Source organism: Miscanthus floridulus, chromosome 8, assembly GCF_019320115.1.
Source record: "Miscanthus floridulus cultivar M001 chromosome 8, ASM1932011v1, whole genome shotgun sequence".
In the NCBI taxonomy this organism is placed as follows: Eukaryota; Viridiplantae; Streptophyta; class Magnoliopsida; order Poales; family Poaceae; genus Miscanthus; species Miscanthus floridulus.
The window spans coordinates 41,363,162-41,379,576 of NC_089587.1; the positions used below are offsets into that span (position 1 = coordinate 41,363,162).

General features: G+C 47.1%; 1 pseudogene; it reads left to right on the forward strand.

The window, feature by feature from the left end:
• On the forward strand, positions 1-5,537 carry LOC136468929 (pre-mRNA-splicing factor ATP-dependent RNA helicase DEAH1-like; annotated as a pseudogene).
• Positions 5,538-16,415: the final 10,878 nt, after the last annotated feature.

Genomic DNA, 16,415 nt, shown 5'->3' on the forward strand with positions numbered 1-16,415 from the left:
ATGTACAGGTAAGCAACTAGCTTACCAGTACACACTCTCACTCACTATGGCTAGAGGTAGAAGAAGGGGTGAGCACAACGCGCACACACACTGCAGTAGCTCCAGCGCTGGCCAAAGCTCTGCCTCTGGTTGTGGCAACTGAACTACCTTTTTCCATCGTAGAGTGGTAGAATATATACAACTCATGTACCAACTATAAGGTACACATAAGCATGGCTGAGTACAGCCCCAACTACTCCTAGCACTAGCAGTACAATTCATACCTCAGCCCACTACCAAAATATGGCTGATGTATTAGCTACCAACTAATGTAGTGGTGGCCTATTGTCTTACTGCTACAACAACTAGGACAGCAGAGAATGACCTATTGCCAAATCTGCTGTGCAGCAACCAAAGAGAGAGAGATCAGCAGCAGATTATGTCTTACAAGCAGACGGTTGGACGGTCCAGTAAAAAATTAAATATGTACTTGTACAATTTCTGTGAATCAAAATGATGTGTTTATGTTGTTGTATGGAGTTCATTCTTCTCTGTTGAACTACTCATGGTATAGTTCCATAATTTTCAGTTGCACACCATGGTACCTGAGTTCCAATATAGATAGCATGATGGCTATAAGGCACATATAATTTCGTAAGGCCCAATAATATGGAAACCATAAATTGGAGCTTTGTAATACATTAATTAAAGCACAAAGTGATCTGGAATACAAAGTTATATTACAAAAAAACCAGGTATACACCAACCTGCAACACAACATCATCTACTACTATATAGAAATCTGATATACCAGTTCTATCTGCTGCAAATGTTTTTTACTATGCCACCGTTAACCAGGGGAAATTGCATGCAACGGCTGAGATAGAGAGGGCGCCAGCCCCCTTTGGCCCCATTCACTTCGCTGAAAAAACGAGCCGAAACACTATTCCGACTGATTTGTTGTGAGAGAAAAACACTGTTCCGGTTAAAAAAACAAGCTGAAAAAAATGGATTATAAGAGAAGCGAACAGGGCCAACAAACATTTGAGCCACTAGCAAACCAATTAGGCCAACAAGATTGTGGCCCAATCAGCCCATGCGGGCAACCTCACTCGCCTGTAAGCCATGTACACTCTACACACGCCAGGTCTTGCCTCATCCCCTCCGCTTTTGCCTGTCAGTTCCTCACAGTTTCTCCCCGATGGCCAATTTCCAAATTTATTATACCAAAGACCTAGGTGTTGGTGGCGGTGGCCGGTTGCTGGTAGGCAGGTGCTACTAGTGAGGGTGCTCCCAAGCTCGCCTGAGCTGGAACCCAGAGCCTAGTACGTTAAGGTCCGGCTCCTAGTCTGATTTAAGGACAATGACATCATCAAACGTTTTCAGACCATGAAGGAATGCAAATTCAAATATAGTTTTGTTTATATGCCTTTTACTTTCTCTTGAGTGGTTGAGACATCTTTAGTTTGAACAATTATTCTTTAATTCATGCTACTATGGACTTTTTCGTATTTTGGGTCAGTGAATAGAACAGTTTTTCTTTGGCTTAGGAATACCAAGTCACTAAATCCTGTGTCCGATACTCTGCATGATTCATTAAAGACTGTACCAAGATTTTTGCTTGTGACTAATCAATATTAATACTGTACCAAATTTGAGTGCATCTAGGATTGACTTTATGTGCTGCATCTATGTTCATATAGTTACAGGATTATTTATTTGAGTTAATCTTCTGACAATGTTGTTCTTTTTGCAGGTTATCGTCATAGCAGATGAGACTTGGTCTGGTAAAATAACACAAGTACCGCAATACCTTCATGAAGCTGGTTATACTGTAAAAGGAAAGGTGTGCCATCTTTTAAGCTCCATATTGGCTTTTATTGCATATCTTGGACCAGCTAATATGCTTGTGAGAATGTCATAGTACCCTATGGTAATGTGTGCACGATTTTATGGATGGTTTCAGCTCCATCTTTTATTTTTTTCCTTGTAATTTTCTATGCTCCAATTTCGCAAAAATGCTGCTAGGTTTGGAACTTTAGATTAGGCCTTGATGTTATGCTAACTTTACAGTTTATAGCAGCTGCTTGCTCAGGACACTTAATTTTGTGCAGATTGTGTGTGTCCAGCCTCACCGAGTGGCAGCCTTGAGCAATGCAGAAAGGGTATCTAAAGAAATGGGTGTTAATCTAGGGGATGAGGTTTGGTATTTTTGTAACTCTGATGTCTCAGCAATTCAAATTCATGAACGTTTTCGTGCAATATATCTTCCATCATTCATCTGAGATTTTTGTGTGATATTTATATCTGTTACTGCTGTACAGGTTGGTTTCTCTCTATGGTTTGAGGATCTCTCATCAGAGGGTACGGTTATTAAGTACACGACTGCCGGAGTACTTCTGAGAGAGCTTATTGGTGATCCAGATTTATCCAGCTATAGGTGACCATATTAGAACATAGCCGCATTTCCACCAAAATGGAGACCTTTCTTATCTCTGTGTTCTTGCTGCAGCGCTATCATGATTGCTGATGCTACTGAGCGCACCCTGCCAAGCGATATCCTTTTTGGTCTGCTTATGCTTATTTTGCAACTGTATATTGGATACAATCTCAGCCCCTCATGTGCAAAGTATGCTTTTACTGTGTTCAGGTCATCTGTCGATCTCGGCCAAACCTGAAGTTGCTCATTGCTAGTGCCTCTCTTAATGTGGAGAAGAGAAGCTTCAAGATTATTTCTGTTCAGCTCCTGTTTTCAAGATACATGGGAGACAATGGCCAGTTGAAATTTATCACACCAAAGCTCCAGTACCTGACTACATTGATGCAGTAGCTGACACCGTTATGCAGATACACATGAAAGAAACTGCTGGAGATATTCTAGTGTTCCTCCCAGGGGATCAGCAAGTTCAAGAAGTTCATGAAATTCTTGACCAGAAAATAAAGGGCTTAGAGAAAATGCCTTACAAGCTAATCATATGTCCTATTTATGCTTATCTGCCTGTTGACCTGGCAAAGACATTAAAGGCAGCCACCCCAAGTGATCGAAAAGTGATTCTGGTAAATGATATAGCCAAGGTTCCACCAACAATTGATGGTATCGAGTACGTTATTGACACAGGCTTCTGTACGATAAAATCATACAATCCACATCTAGGGATAGAATATCTGCTTATCTGCCCTATATCAAAAGCATCAACGAAGGCAAGGGCAGGAATATCTGGATTGACTAGGCCCCAAAAATGTTACCGTCTGTACACCAGGGATTCTTATATCCATGACCTGGAAGGTTGTACAGGTCCGGAGATTCAACGAAGCAACCTCGCTCCCATGATTCTTATTTTGAAGACTTTTGGTATTAATGATTTGGTACATTTTCCTTATCTGGACCCACCGCCAACAGAAGCCATGGTAAAGGCCCTAAACAAAATTTATGGTCTTGGTGCACTCAACAGCTGTGGGCAGTTGACCAAGACTGGGAGAAGAATGGTGGAGTTTCCATTAGATCCCCTGTTGTCGAAGATGATAGTTGCTTCAGAAAAGTATAGCTGTTCTGTTGAGGCCATCACCATTGCCTCCATGTTGTCAATTGGCAAGTCTATTTTCTGTTGTCCCAAAAACAGGAAAGGCCATGCAGACTTGGCATGGTCGAACTTCCACACTGGCAATGTTGGGGACCACATAGCACTGCTGAATGTATTATTCTCTACATGTTTACTTTCATGATCACGTTCCTTGTATAATCTTCAGTTTTATGAGGTCAAATGCTCAATAATTCCTCTTCTTTATTTTAGGTCTATAACTCCTGGAAAGAATCAGGCTATTCAACTCAGTGGTGCCATGAAAACTATATTCAGGTAAACATCCTTTTGTCTTCCTATCTATTTTTGCTCTTAGTGCAATTACATGCTGTACCCAAAAAATCCGGTAATCACTAGTTAGCAAATTGTTTTCATTTCCCTGATTAGCTTTTTTTCATTTCGATGAGCCTCAATAATATTAGCAGTCTTGTTTAATCTTTTTAAAGTACTACCTTTCTCCTGATTTTGTTCATGTGAGTTGTGTACCTTTGCAAAAATATCCCCTGTTCCCAGGTGTTGAGTTAGCCTGTAGCATAGAGCATAGTGCACAAAGGAGATTGGCCATGACGATATTATTTAGTGCTCCTGTAAATCATATGCCAAAATATCTATACCCAAGTCGGGGGGGTTTGGTTTCCCCCTCCTAAAGTTTAGTCTCTGTCACATCGGATGTTTGACACTAATTTAGAGTATTAAACATAGGCTAATTTCAAAACTAATTGCACAGTTTGAGACTAATTTGCGAGACGAATCTATTAAGCCTAATTAGTCTATGATTTGACAATGTGGTGCTACATTAAACATGTGCTAATGATGGATTACTTAGTCTTAATAGATTCGTCTCGCGAATTAGTCTCGCGAATTAGTCACGACTTCTGTAATTAGTTTTATAATTAGTATCCGAACACCCGATGTGACACCCAATGTGACACCTCCTAAACTTTAGTCCCTGGATCAAACACAAAACTCTGAGGTGCAAGTCGAACCTACCTGGAGTTGGACTGCCTTTTTGTCACATAAGTCTTTGCCATCTTCTTTTTGTCCATCTTGGTTAGTGGCCACGGCATCCATTGGTTTACATGCCTCACGTGAGCTAGTTTTCCTGCTGGCCCACAATTCTTCTTCACACAGTAGATTTCCTTTGTTATTCTGCTGGAAATTCATCCTGCAAGTTCATATGGGAAAAATTATTGTACTTGGTTAAATCAGGCTGATAGCATGAAGAGGGCAAAACAAATACGTGATTGGCTAGAGAGGATTCTGGAGATGGTGGAGATTGAGTTATGCTCAAATGCCAATGACTTGGTTTCCATTAAAAAGGCTATAACATCAGGTATTGTTCAGTGCTAGACAACAATAATTCAGTCGCTACATGTGATTGCCAGAGAATTTTACATAATATGGAGTACTTGCATGCTGTAGGTTTCTTCTATCATGCTGCGCGCCAGCACAAGGGTGGTATATACAGGACCATCAAGAACCCTCAGACTGTTCGTATCGATCCTAAATCAGGGCTAGCAGAGGCAAGTTTGTTTGATTGCCCATTCTCTTTCCTGTCCTTAGTGTTCATATATAGTGTTGCATAAGTTTTAGTTCTGACCTGTTGTGGTATATGCTTATTTCCCACTAATGCAGGTATGCCCTCGGTGGGTAATATTCCATGAAATAGTCTTCGATACGGGAAATCATATTGGACAGGTGCACAGTGTTACCAAGAATCAGATCGATATATAGAGTAGTAGTGAAATTTTGCTAATAATATGGCACTGCAGGTCACGGAAGTGAAGCCTAAATGGCTGCTAGAAATAGCACCTCACATTTACAAGAATGAAGACATAGCTGACTGTAAGTGGACCATGCAGTTTATGCAAAGCAAGTTAAGTCTTACTGAGCTTTGGCTGACCTGCCTTTCTTTCTGGCTGCGCAGCTGGGTCCAAGAAGCTTCCGGAGGACGGCTTGTGTCTTCCTAATCCTACGTAGCTACTTTTCCTAAATGGCCACATTTTGTATGGCACCGAGCCTACATAAAGGCACTTCAGTGTACTGACGTACTGCAAGAGTCCACTTATGATATGGATTGTGTGTGATATTTTGGATAGCATGAACAAGCTGACTAAAATCTGAGTGGTTATTAGGTTGGAGGAGCGCTGGAGACACTAGTAGCAGACTAGCAGGCGGCTTTCTCTGTAGGTACAGATCCGGAGGTTGCTCATTTTAGTCTCTGCTTTATGGCGTCTCACTGTACAAACAAATACACGGCGATGGAGTCGATGTGCTCGACTAGTAATTTGGCTCTGCAGGTGCAGGTGTCACAGGCAAGGGAGAGTGGTACATTCTTGAAGAGATTTGTATCTCTTCTTTAATTTCTTTTAAACATTTTCCTCTCCTTGTTCATGTGACAATGATCCTGTTTTGGTCGCGAGAATCATGAAAAATCCTGCTAGGTGGTTTGGGGTGCCGACGACTACTGGCACCGCTCGTGGCCGAGTCACCGCGAGCCTTAGGTTGTGTTTGGTTGTGTTTCTTGAGGAAGTGTGGCTAGAAAAATAAATCAAGGCCATGTTTAGTTGGCCATCGATTTGGCGCCCCCGGATTTCTCGACACTGTAGTGCACTGTAGCATTTCGTTTGTATTTGGTAATAATTGCCTAATCGTTGACTAATTAGGCTCAAAACGTTCGTCTCGCAACACTGTAGCATTTCGTTTGTATTTGGTAATAATTGCCCAATCGTTGACTAATTAGGCTCAAAACGTTCGTCTCGCAAAGTACAACCAAATTGTGCAATTAGTTTTTGATTTCGTCAACATTTAGTACTCCATGTATCGCAAGTTTGATGTAACGGGAAATCTTCTTTTTCATAGTGCCAAAGTTTAGATTTGGGGTGAACTAAACATGGCCCAGGCTACCTCAAGCCTATCCAAATCAATACAACATACACTTGTTTGGTGCATGTGCTAGCTAAGCCTGTCAGCTTCATCTCTGTTCGTCGTCTTTGCCGCCGTCTTGCACGGTCATGCCGCGAGCTCGCCTCCGTCTCTCACCACCATGACGCACATACATCCCATCCCCCCTCCCTTGTCGTGCGAGCTGGCCCCAATGGCGCGCTGCTTCCTGTGATGCAGATGCCCCCCCACCACCACCACCACCACCACCAACGTCGGCTCTCGCGCCTACAAATCTGGACGGTGGTTGGTCGGAGGCGAGGTGGATGAGCATCGGATTGTGAGGTCGGAGGCGAGGTGGATGAGCATCAAGTTGCGAGGTGGATGAGGATCCGTGCCTGTAGCTTTGGGCGGCGGTTGGCCGGAGGCAGTCCACATCGACGACGCCGGTGGGTGGCACCTCCTCAGAGGTGGCGGCGGCCCTCCTCGCCCAACACTCCTCCGAGCCTCACCGGTGGTTGTCCTTGCCCCACGCTCATCTGCCTCCCTCACTGCCATCCGCTCGTCGTGGCGGCCGTGGGCGAGGAGATGCGAAACGATCGCTTAGCCAAGCTTGGCTCGCGTGGAACGACACTGTAGTGGACCGTGACACCTAGTGTGGGGTGAATTAAGCAACTTAAAAATTTAACTCCGAAACTATAGCCTCTTTTTCTAACCCTAGCAAAATCTATGCAAAAGATAAACTATCTAACAGCCTGTTCGCTTGTTAGTTTCAGCCAGGCTTATTCAACCAGCCAACAGTGTTTTCCTCTCACAAAAAACCAGCACCAGCTAGCACAAACTAGCATGAGCACAAACCAGCGAACACGCTGTAAATGTGCAACTAGGTTTTGTTAGTGTGTTGCTATCTCTACCACAAAAAGAGTAGTACAACCAATATAAATGCAGAAGCTAAAGAGCAAGGTAGAGATATGCAAACAAGGGGAGGTGAGGAGACGCGAAACGATCGCTTAGCCAAGCTTGGCTCGCGTGGAATGACCACTATAGGGGACCATGGCACCTAGGTGTGGGGTGAATTAGGCAACTTAAAAATTTAACTCCAAAACTATGACATCTTTTTCTAACCCTAGCAAAACCTATGCAAAAGATAAACTATCTAAATGTGCAACTAGGTTTTGTTAGTGTGTTGCTATCTCTATCGCAAAAGGAGTAGTACAACCAATGTAAATGCAGAAGCTAAAGAGCAAGGTAGAGATATGCAAACTCCCGTCGACGACTTTGATATTTTTACCGAGATATCGAGAAGCGCGCAAGCTTCCCCCTAGTCCTCGTTGGAGCCCCTCGCAAGGACCAAGCTTCCGGTCGAGTAACTCCATGGATAGCCTCGGGCCTTTCCCACGCGTAAGTGGGTCTCCGACGTGCCTTCCGGCAAGCCTCTCCCGGAGCTCCCCGCCGTCTTCACTATCAAGCTTCCGGCCGAAATGCCGCGGACCTTGTTCCCTCCGGTACACGGTGGCGGCCACACCACAAATTCGGTTGGTGTAATCTCGCAAGACTATAATCCCCTCCGATATACAACAATGGTGCACGCAAGCACCGAGTGGTAGGAGGTATGCAAACCTCACTAAACACTAGGCCTAAACCTAGAGCAAACGCATAAGCGGTGGTCTAATCAATCTAAGCACTTCGTAAAAGCACCTACGCTAATTACCTAATAAAACATTAAGCATTATGCAAGTGGAGGTCACTAAAATGGTGTATCAACACCCTTGGTATATTTTTTCAGCTCTACTCTTACCAAATGGCCGATTAAGGGTTGTATTTATAAGCCCCACTGAGAAAATAGCCGTTAGGGACGAAATCTCGCTTTTCTGCTACTGACTGGACGTTGGAGTCGTCCTGATCGGACGCGTCCGGTCGTCCCGACCGTTGGAGCCGTGAACAACTGATCGGACGCTGCCAGCGTCCGGTCACTTGCCACCTGACGCGTCCGGTCACAATTTCGCCGCTCTAGAACCTCTCTGTACTCGATCGGACGCTGTTGTCCTGCGTCCGGTCGATTTGCCGCCAGCGTCCAGTCAATGCTGAGTGTGTTGCCGGGCTGATGAACAGTGCCATCGGTGCATCCGGTCAATTTACTTGTTCAGCGTTCGGTCACTGCTGCTGATGCCTGCTATTGCCGAGCCACTGATCGAAGCATCCGGTCACTTTCCTCTAGCGTCCGATCACTTCTGTGAGCTCGTTTCTTTGTGATCTTACGTGCGGCTTGGTTCCTATCTTTGTGCTTGGACTTTACTTAATATCTTGGGTCTTCTCTTGTGCTCCTAAGGTCTTGCTTGTGGTGTTGATCATTGGATCATCACGTCGCCTTCGTCCAAGTCACGTCTTGCACCCTATTAAACTACAAAACAAACACTTGTAAATTCATTAGTCCAATTTGGTCGTGTTGGTCACCAAACACCAAAATCCAAAGTAAATGGGCCTAGGGTCCATTTTCCTTACAACCACCCCTTGCGTTTCCAGCAGGCTTGGCTTAGGGTGGTCGCTGGCCTCCCTAGGCCAGGCTTGGAGGCATGAACAAGCATCCAAACAAGTCAAGGGTGCCTCTGGGGAGCCTAGTTGGGGGGCTAAGCCACCCAACCAAATAGGCCCTTAATGGGGACTTTGATTTTACATTTTGGGCTCTATAGCTGTGGTTCTACTGTCACATTGTGTGGTCGGGGGGATCGTATCCAATTAGGGCCAATGAACATCTTGCAAAACTTCACAAAGCTCATCATAAGTATATCCTTCGTCATCATCCTCATGGTCATCTGTTGATATCTTGGTGTCACTCTTTAGTCTTTACCATAAGGCAATGTGGTGTAGAGAAGAGTAAAGGAGCCCTCTTAAAGACGATGCTAGCAAGACTCTTGGAGGGCTTATCATCATCGGCAGCTGAACTTCCATCTGAATCTCACTCAGCATAATAAGCTTGCCCATTTTTCTTCTTGCCATCATCTTGTCCTTGTAGGGCTTGTTCTTGATTGGACAATGGACCACTAAATGACCCGGCTCACCACACTCATAGCAGTTCCACACATCTCCATTAAAAAGTGTAAGATGTTTTAGTTTTCTAGATACATTGCTTTTACTATGTATCTATACATAATATGTATCTTAGTGCATAGCAAAAACTACGTATCTAGAAAATCCAAAACGTGTTATAATTTGGAATGGAGAGAGTATGATTAACCGTTTCTAGCATAGCTCTTCTTTTTCATGAATTTGTCAAATCCTCTCACAAAGAGGGCATATCCTCATTGGACTCATCATCATCATCGTCTTCCTTCTTGCTCTTGGAAGCTTTAGCCTTGAATGCTATTTTCTTCTCTTTCTCTTTCTCTTTCTCTTTGTCCTCTTGCTCACCACTATCTTCTTGCTCAGATGTTTTCATGAGTAAGAATTTCACCCAAGACTTGAGTGGAAGTGAGGATCTTCAATCCACCTCTAAGCATGGTCTTGATGATCCTGAGTCTCTTGGGTAGTGACATGAGGAACTTGTGAGAGAAATCTTCATCATCAAATTCTTCTTAGCTCATTTACAATCACATTCAATCGACGAAACATTTTGGGAATGCTCTCATCCTTGGTCATTTTGAAATTTTCACGCTTTACCTTGAAGATATACAACTTGGCATCATTGACCATGGGTGTTCCCTCATGTACTTCTTCTAGCCTCTTCCTAATAAGCTACTTCCTAACTAGCGGGATTTGTAACCTAGGGTGGCGAACAAGCAATTCAAGTCTAGGAATGTAAACAACATAATGCTTGAATTGAACTTGAGATGAAGAGACGCCACACAAATGAGACCACAAGAATTTTGTCATGTGGTATCGGTGACTTGCCGGTCAGCCCTAGTCCACATTGAGGTGAGCTCAATTGTTCACCACTCCTCTATCAAGCATCAAACCCCACAAGGTTGTCTCAGTACCTTGAGCTCTTGATCTTGAGCTGGCTAGAACCAAGGAGCTACTCAATACCTCAATTCCACTAGAGTTGTTATTCGTCCTCTCCAACGAGATGAACACAAGAGCCCCTCACAAATTTTCTCTAGAGCACCAACACAATTTTCTTTGTTGTGCTTCAACAGAGTCTACATGCTCCAAGCCATCTAAGTGGTGACAACTACCAAGAGAAACAAGCAAACACACTTGAAACACGATCACCTAGTGCCACTTTGTCAATCTTTCAAAGCTATGCACTGAGTCTAGCTCACACTCTCCAAAGATGCAATTTATGCAAGTTTACAAGAGTGGATGCTCAAATTATGCTCTAGTATGTGTATGGCGATTTGCAAGTGTCCAAGAGAGGTTCCCATAGCCATGCAACTCAATATATATAGCCCCCAAACACACTAGCCGTTATACCCTCACTGTGCAGAAAACATATGCACTAGATAGCTCCGATGGAGCATCCGAGTTATGCACTGGACAAACTGAAAGTCCCAAGTTTGGTTTTGGTAATTGAGTGATGACAACTACTGTACTAATGCTTTACTTGAGATGATAAGCTAGGTTAGTCCACATGGAGAAGTTGAGCCACACATGGAGCCATGAGAGGAGATGGCATGGACATAGATGCAAAGTGTTCAACATGGAGAAGAGAAGATGGAGATGGATGTAGCTGGAAGAAAATCCCAAAGGAAACAATGATATATGCATAAGGGTTTTTGTTTCACTTGTCTAAGGTGTGTGGAGAAGAGATTGGCCAAGTTTAAGATAGATAGTTGTATTATAAAGAGAGGAATTATTTGGCTAATATAGTTATCTACTACCACTAGATGAGGACTAACATTGCATGTGTAGATTTAGTGATGTGGTAAAGAAGCAAGAGAAAACCTTGGAAAATGTTGAAGGGACCGTGACGCCTACGAAGGGTGGGTGAATTAGGCAATTTAAAAACTACTTCTAACTATGTCCACCAATCTTCGTCTACGCAAAACGTATGCAATAAATAATCTATCAAGATATGCAATTAAGGTTTTGGTAGGTGTGTTGCTATCTCTACTTCAAAAGAGTTATGAACCTTAAGTTCTAATTCTATTAACTAGCTTATCAAACTAAGCTAGAAAAGTAAGCACACGGCACAACCATGGTACATAAAATAAATGCGGAAGGTAAAAGGGCGATAGAGATGCAAACTCCCATCAACGACTCTAGTATTTTACCGAGGTATCGACAAGCTCATGCTTCCCCTAGTCCTTGTTGGAACCCCTCGCAAGAATGCCCTGGTAACGGCCAAGCCCCCAGTCGAGTAACTCCGTGGATAGCCCACGGGCCTTCCCCATGCACAAGTGGTCTCCGTGATGGCCTCTCCCGAACAGCTTCCCACCATCTTCACTATCGAGCTTCTGGTCAAACCGCGGTGGGCCTCGTCTCCTCCAGTACACGGTGGTGGCCACACCACCAAATACGGTTGCTATGGTCTCACAAGACTACAAGCCTCTCCGGTATACAACAACGGTGCATGCAAGCACCTAATAGCAAGAGGTATGCAAACCTCACTAAACACTAGGCCTAAACCTAGGGCAAACGCATAAGCGGTGGTCTAACTAGCCTAAGCACTTCGTAAAGCACCTACGCTAATCACTATGTGAATCACTAAGCAATATGCAAGTGGGGAGCTCTAAAATGGTGTAGCAACACCATTGGTATGTTTTCCAACTCCACCTTTGTCTTGCCGGTCTGGGAGTATATATAGCCGCACCCTTCAATATGGTCGTTAGGCCCTTGCTGCCCTCAGGCAGACCATGGCGGTCCAACCATGAGATAGCACCAACGGTCGTCTCCACTTCAACGGTCACTTGCAGTCATCGGCTCCACCTGGCAGTCCAATCGTGTCTGCTGGCAGTCTGATCATGACATACAAAGAGAGGTATGCACGGTGCCTAGGCCATCAGACTGAGCCGATGGACCACATCGAACGATGCGTTTCCCCCATTTTTAAACATGGCATGTTTCCCCGCGTAGCCTTGCTCACGTTCCAATGGCTGTTGCTGATGGTCCCACCATGAGACAGGGCAGAGCATATATGTCGGGGACCTAATACCGGGGTACCCCAGAAGGTGGAACCAATAACCATCGAACGTTAAAAACTTCTGGATGCATAAGAGCACCATTTCATCCCTTGTTCGAATGACAGGAGTTTGGTTCTGCCTCGTCCGACGCCTTTTGAGATAGCTTTGCCTTGCCCGAGGGCTCAGGGTTAGTCTCCGTCTTGCCCGATGCCTTTGGGGTGGGCTCGGTCTCGCCCGAGGGCCGAGGGATAGACTCCGTCTCGCCCGACGCCTTTGAGGTGGCTCTGCCTCACCAGGGCTAGTCTCCGTCTCGCCCGACGCCTTTAGGGTAGGCTCGGTCTTGCCCGAGGGCTGAGGGATAGATTTTGCCTCGCCCAACCCCGAAGGGGCAGGGTCGGTCTCGCCCAAGAGATAGGGATTGGTCTCTGTTTCGCCCGACGGCAAAGAACGAGCCTCACCCTGCTCCATATCAAAAGACTGGATTCATCTTACCTGACAACTTCTCCCCATTCCCTCAAGATGATAGGTACAGAGCAAGACAAGACGTTCGGGTCAACCATGGCTCCAAGGACCATACCATGCGCCCTGGAAGGAAAAGTACTGCCAGGGGATGACGGGACAGGTGCTTTAGACCCTTCTGGGCGCCGTAGAGCCCGAAAGGTTGTACAGGTACATGCTCCTCGCCCTATAGAGTTGTAGGCGCCGCCTTCAGCCCTGGGACACGGAACCCAATGAAGATATACGACAACCGCTACGCTCTAGAAAAGGATTTGCTATCTCCACGAACGATGGATTTTCCGTCACCACGCTATGGACCCGAGGGAGTGGCACCTGCTTCCCGACCCCTCAGGTCCACCAAGTCAGAAGGCCTTGACCACGGCGTTACTCCGGACCCTGACCCCTCGTCCCTTCGACGAGGACTCACAGGAACCAGAAGGTGTGCGAAGCAAGGCTGGGAGAGGCTAATAAGTCAAAACCACTGTACTACAGCCTATACCCTGCGCAGGGTAGCATTCTATAATCAACCTGACATTCTACAGAGACATCGATAGTATTGTAGGCACTTATCTTCCTTCACACTCATCAGAATGAAGAACCAGGCCGGGTAGACGTGAGCCACAAGATTAGGTAAAGCCCTCATCCTTGTAAAGCTAGCCCCTTCATCTATAAAAGGGGATGCGCTTCTCCTATCAAGGGGACGGACTTTGGACCGAACAAGACAACACACACACACAGTCAAGTTGCTATGAAGCTCTTGACCACCTTTCAATCCTTCCGTCAGAGACTTGGGACCAGTCCCTCTCTCAATCGTTTGTATCCCCTACTACAAATCGTTCACGGTGCTAATAACACGAGTAGCAACAAACTGGACGTAGAGACATTCGGCCCGAACCAGTATAAATCTTGTGTCCTTTAGCGCACCATCCGAGCCTAACGTGCATTACTATAAATTTACTTGTCGGTGCTTGTACGAAACACCGACAGTTGGTGCGCCAGGTAGGGGGGCTTGCGCATTCCAAATCAGGCCTCGGATGGCCACCCATGCAATCATCTGGGCCTCGGGCGCACACGTGCATTTCGGCGACCTAGATTTCATCATCACACTAGGAGGAGAGCTGGCGCTGACTCACACAGCCGCTCCGTCTCTCCCTTCCATCGACCTCAGCCGTCTTAGGCTTGAGGGCCCACCGGGCAACTCCCTTGGACCCCAGTCATCAGGGGAGGCCTCACACAACGTCACCCTATATCCGGAAGGTCCCGTATGGAGCGCCCCGACAGCGTTTCCGTTCGGTCTCCGCAACGCTGCGGCGACCACTGGCCACCTTCTGGCACTACGTGTGGTTCAGTCACCCATGGACATCGAGTTCGTGGGGGCGATTGAGCATGATACAGAGACCCTGTACGGGCTCCTCAACGAGGAGCCAGGATCATTCTCCAGCTCGGATTCCAGTAGGGGGAGCCACCACCCTTCCCGGGAATGCTTCATGACGTAGACCCTCGAGGGTCACATTGAAAGTGTCTCCAGGGAAGAGGTCACCCCTACGAACAACCCTGACAGTAGATCCGGGGAAGAGACGACAGCCCCATCTCACCTAAGGATGGAGCAGCTGAGGGCCCGTCAGCAAGAGATCGATGAGGCCAGGCAAGGGCTCGTCCGGGAGTACGTAGACATCAATCGTGAGATTGAAGGCCACAAAGATGGGGGTCGCGTGCACGCCACGGCCTGCACCGTACACCAAAGGATCCTTACCGACAATGGGACCCTTCCTCACTTTGCCCGAGCTAGCCAGAACATTGCCGCAGCAACCGCCTTGTTGCATGGCCTACCAGAGGCCGTGACGTCCAAGGATCGCCACGCCCGCCGAGAAATTCGCACGTTGCTCGAGCGTGCGGCGGCGCAGCAGGCGGAAAGTTCGTTGTCCCAACGATGCGAACCAGACACCAGCCAATGCACACCCTCAGTGCGTCCCACTAGGGATGCATCCGTTCACCAAACACCGCCAGCCGGCAGGCAACCCTCCGCCATCCCAGTACATCAACGCCTCGACCATGGCCATGACATGCGCGACATCATCGATGCTCAGAAACGCGCCCATGGCGACGATGGAGAAGCAGCACGCCGCGGCTACCATCCTCGACGTGGCGGACGCTATGACAGCAACAAGGACTGAATCCTGAGCCCTGGCCTGCCAGGTCCTCAGGCCTTCGGTCGGCACATGCTCAACGCCGCGTTCCCCCTAAGGTATCGACCGCCTACCAACATCCCTAAATATTCTAGCGAAACAAATCCCGGGCTTTGGCTCGAAGACTATCGGCTTGCATGTCAGGCCGGTGGTGCGAGTGGTGACAATTTCATTATTCGCAATCTCCCGCTGTTCTTGGCCGATTCGGCGCGAGCATGGCTGGAGCACCTACCATCCAATGCTATTCAAAGTTGGGCGGATCTGACGGAGATCTTCGTGGGCAACTTCTAGGGCATGTACAAATGCCCTGGAAACCCATGGGACCTCAAGAACTGCCGCTAGAATGCCGATGAAACCCTTCGCGGGTACATCCGGCGCTTCTCTCGATAGTGCAACGAGCTCCCTAACGTCGCCGATGCCGACGTGATAGGAGCCTTTTTGTCCGGGACAACCTGCGAATCCCTGGTCCACAAGCTAGGACGCAGGGGCCCGTGGACTACCAAGGAACTCCTGGACAACGCCACCAGTCACGCCTCTAGAGAGGAGGCGGTCGGAGCCATCTTTGATCGCTCCGATGGAAAGATGAGGCGGGACGAGGACGCCGGCGAAGGCGCCTCCAACCATCCCGTCAAAAGGAAAAATAAGAAGCAACGGCGTGACAACTCGCTCGTGGCCGCTGCTGACCGCAAAGGTGGCTAGAAGCCCACGAAAGGCACTCCAAACCACTTCGAGAAAATGCTCGAGGGGCCATGCCCAAACCACGCCTTCTCGGCCAAGCATCTATACAAGGATTGTGGCCTCATGCGCAAATACTTGTCCGAGGGCCTTAACAAAGGGGAGCAGGGGAAGGAGCCTGTTCCCGCCACAGACGACACAGAGGAGAAGGACGATGCCTTCCCAGCGCCGACCGATGCCCTCAAGATCTTCGGAGGATCAACGGTCTACGACTCCAAGCGTCGCTAGAAGCTCGTGTGCCGCGAGGTCTATACAGCCGGACCAGCCATGCCAGACTTCCTCTGATGGTCAGAATCCGCCATAACCTTCGATCGGACCGACCATCCGGATGCCGTCCCACATCCGGGAAGGTACCCGCTTGTCAATGATCCAATCGTCGGACCAAAGCGGCTCACGAAAGTACTGATGGATGGAGGCAGCGGCCTCAACATCATGTACGCTAAGACGCTCGACGAGATGGGCGTCGATCGAACGAACCTCCGCCCCATCCGAGTGCC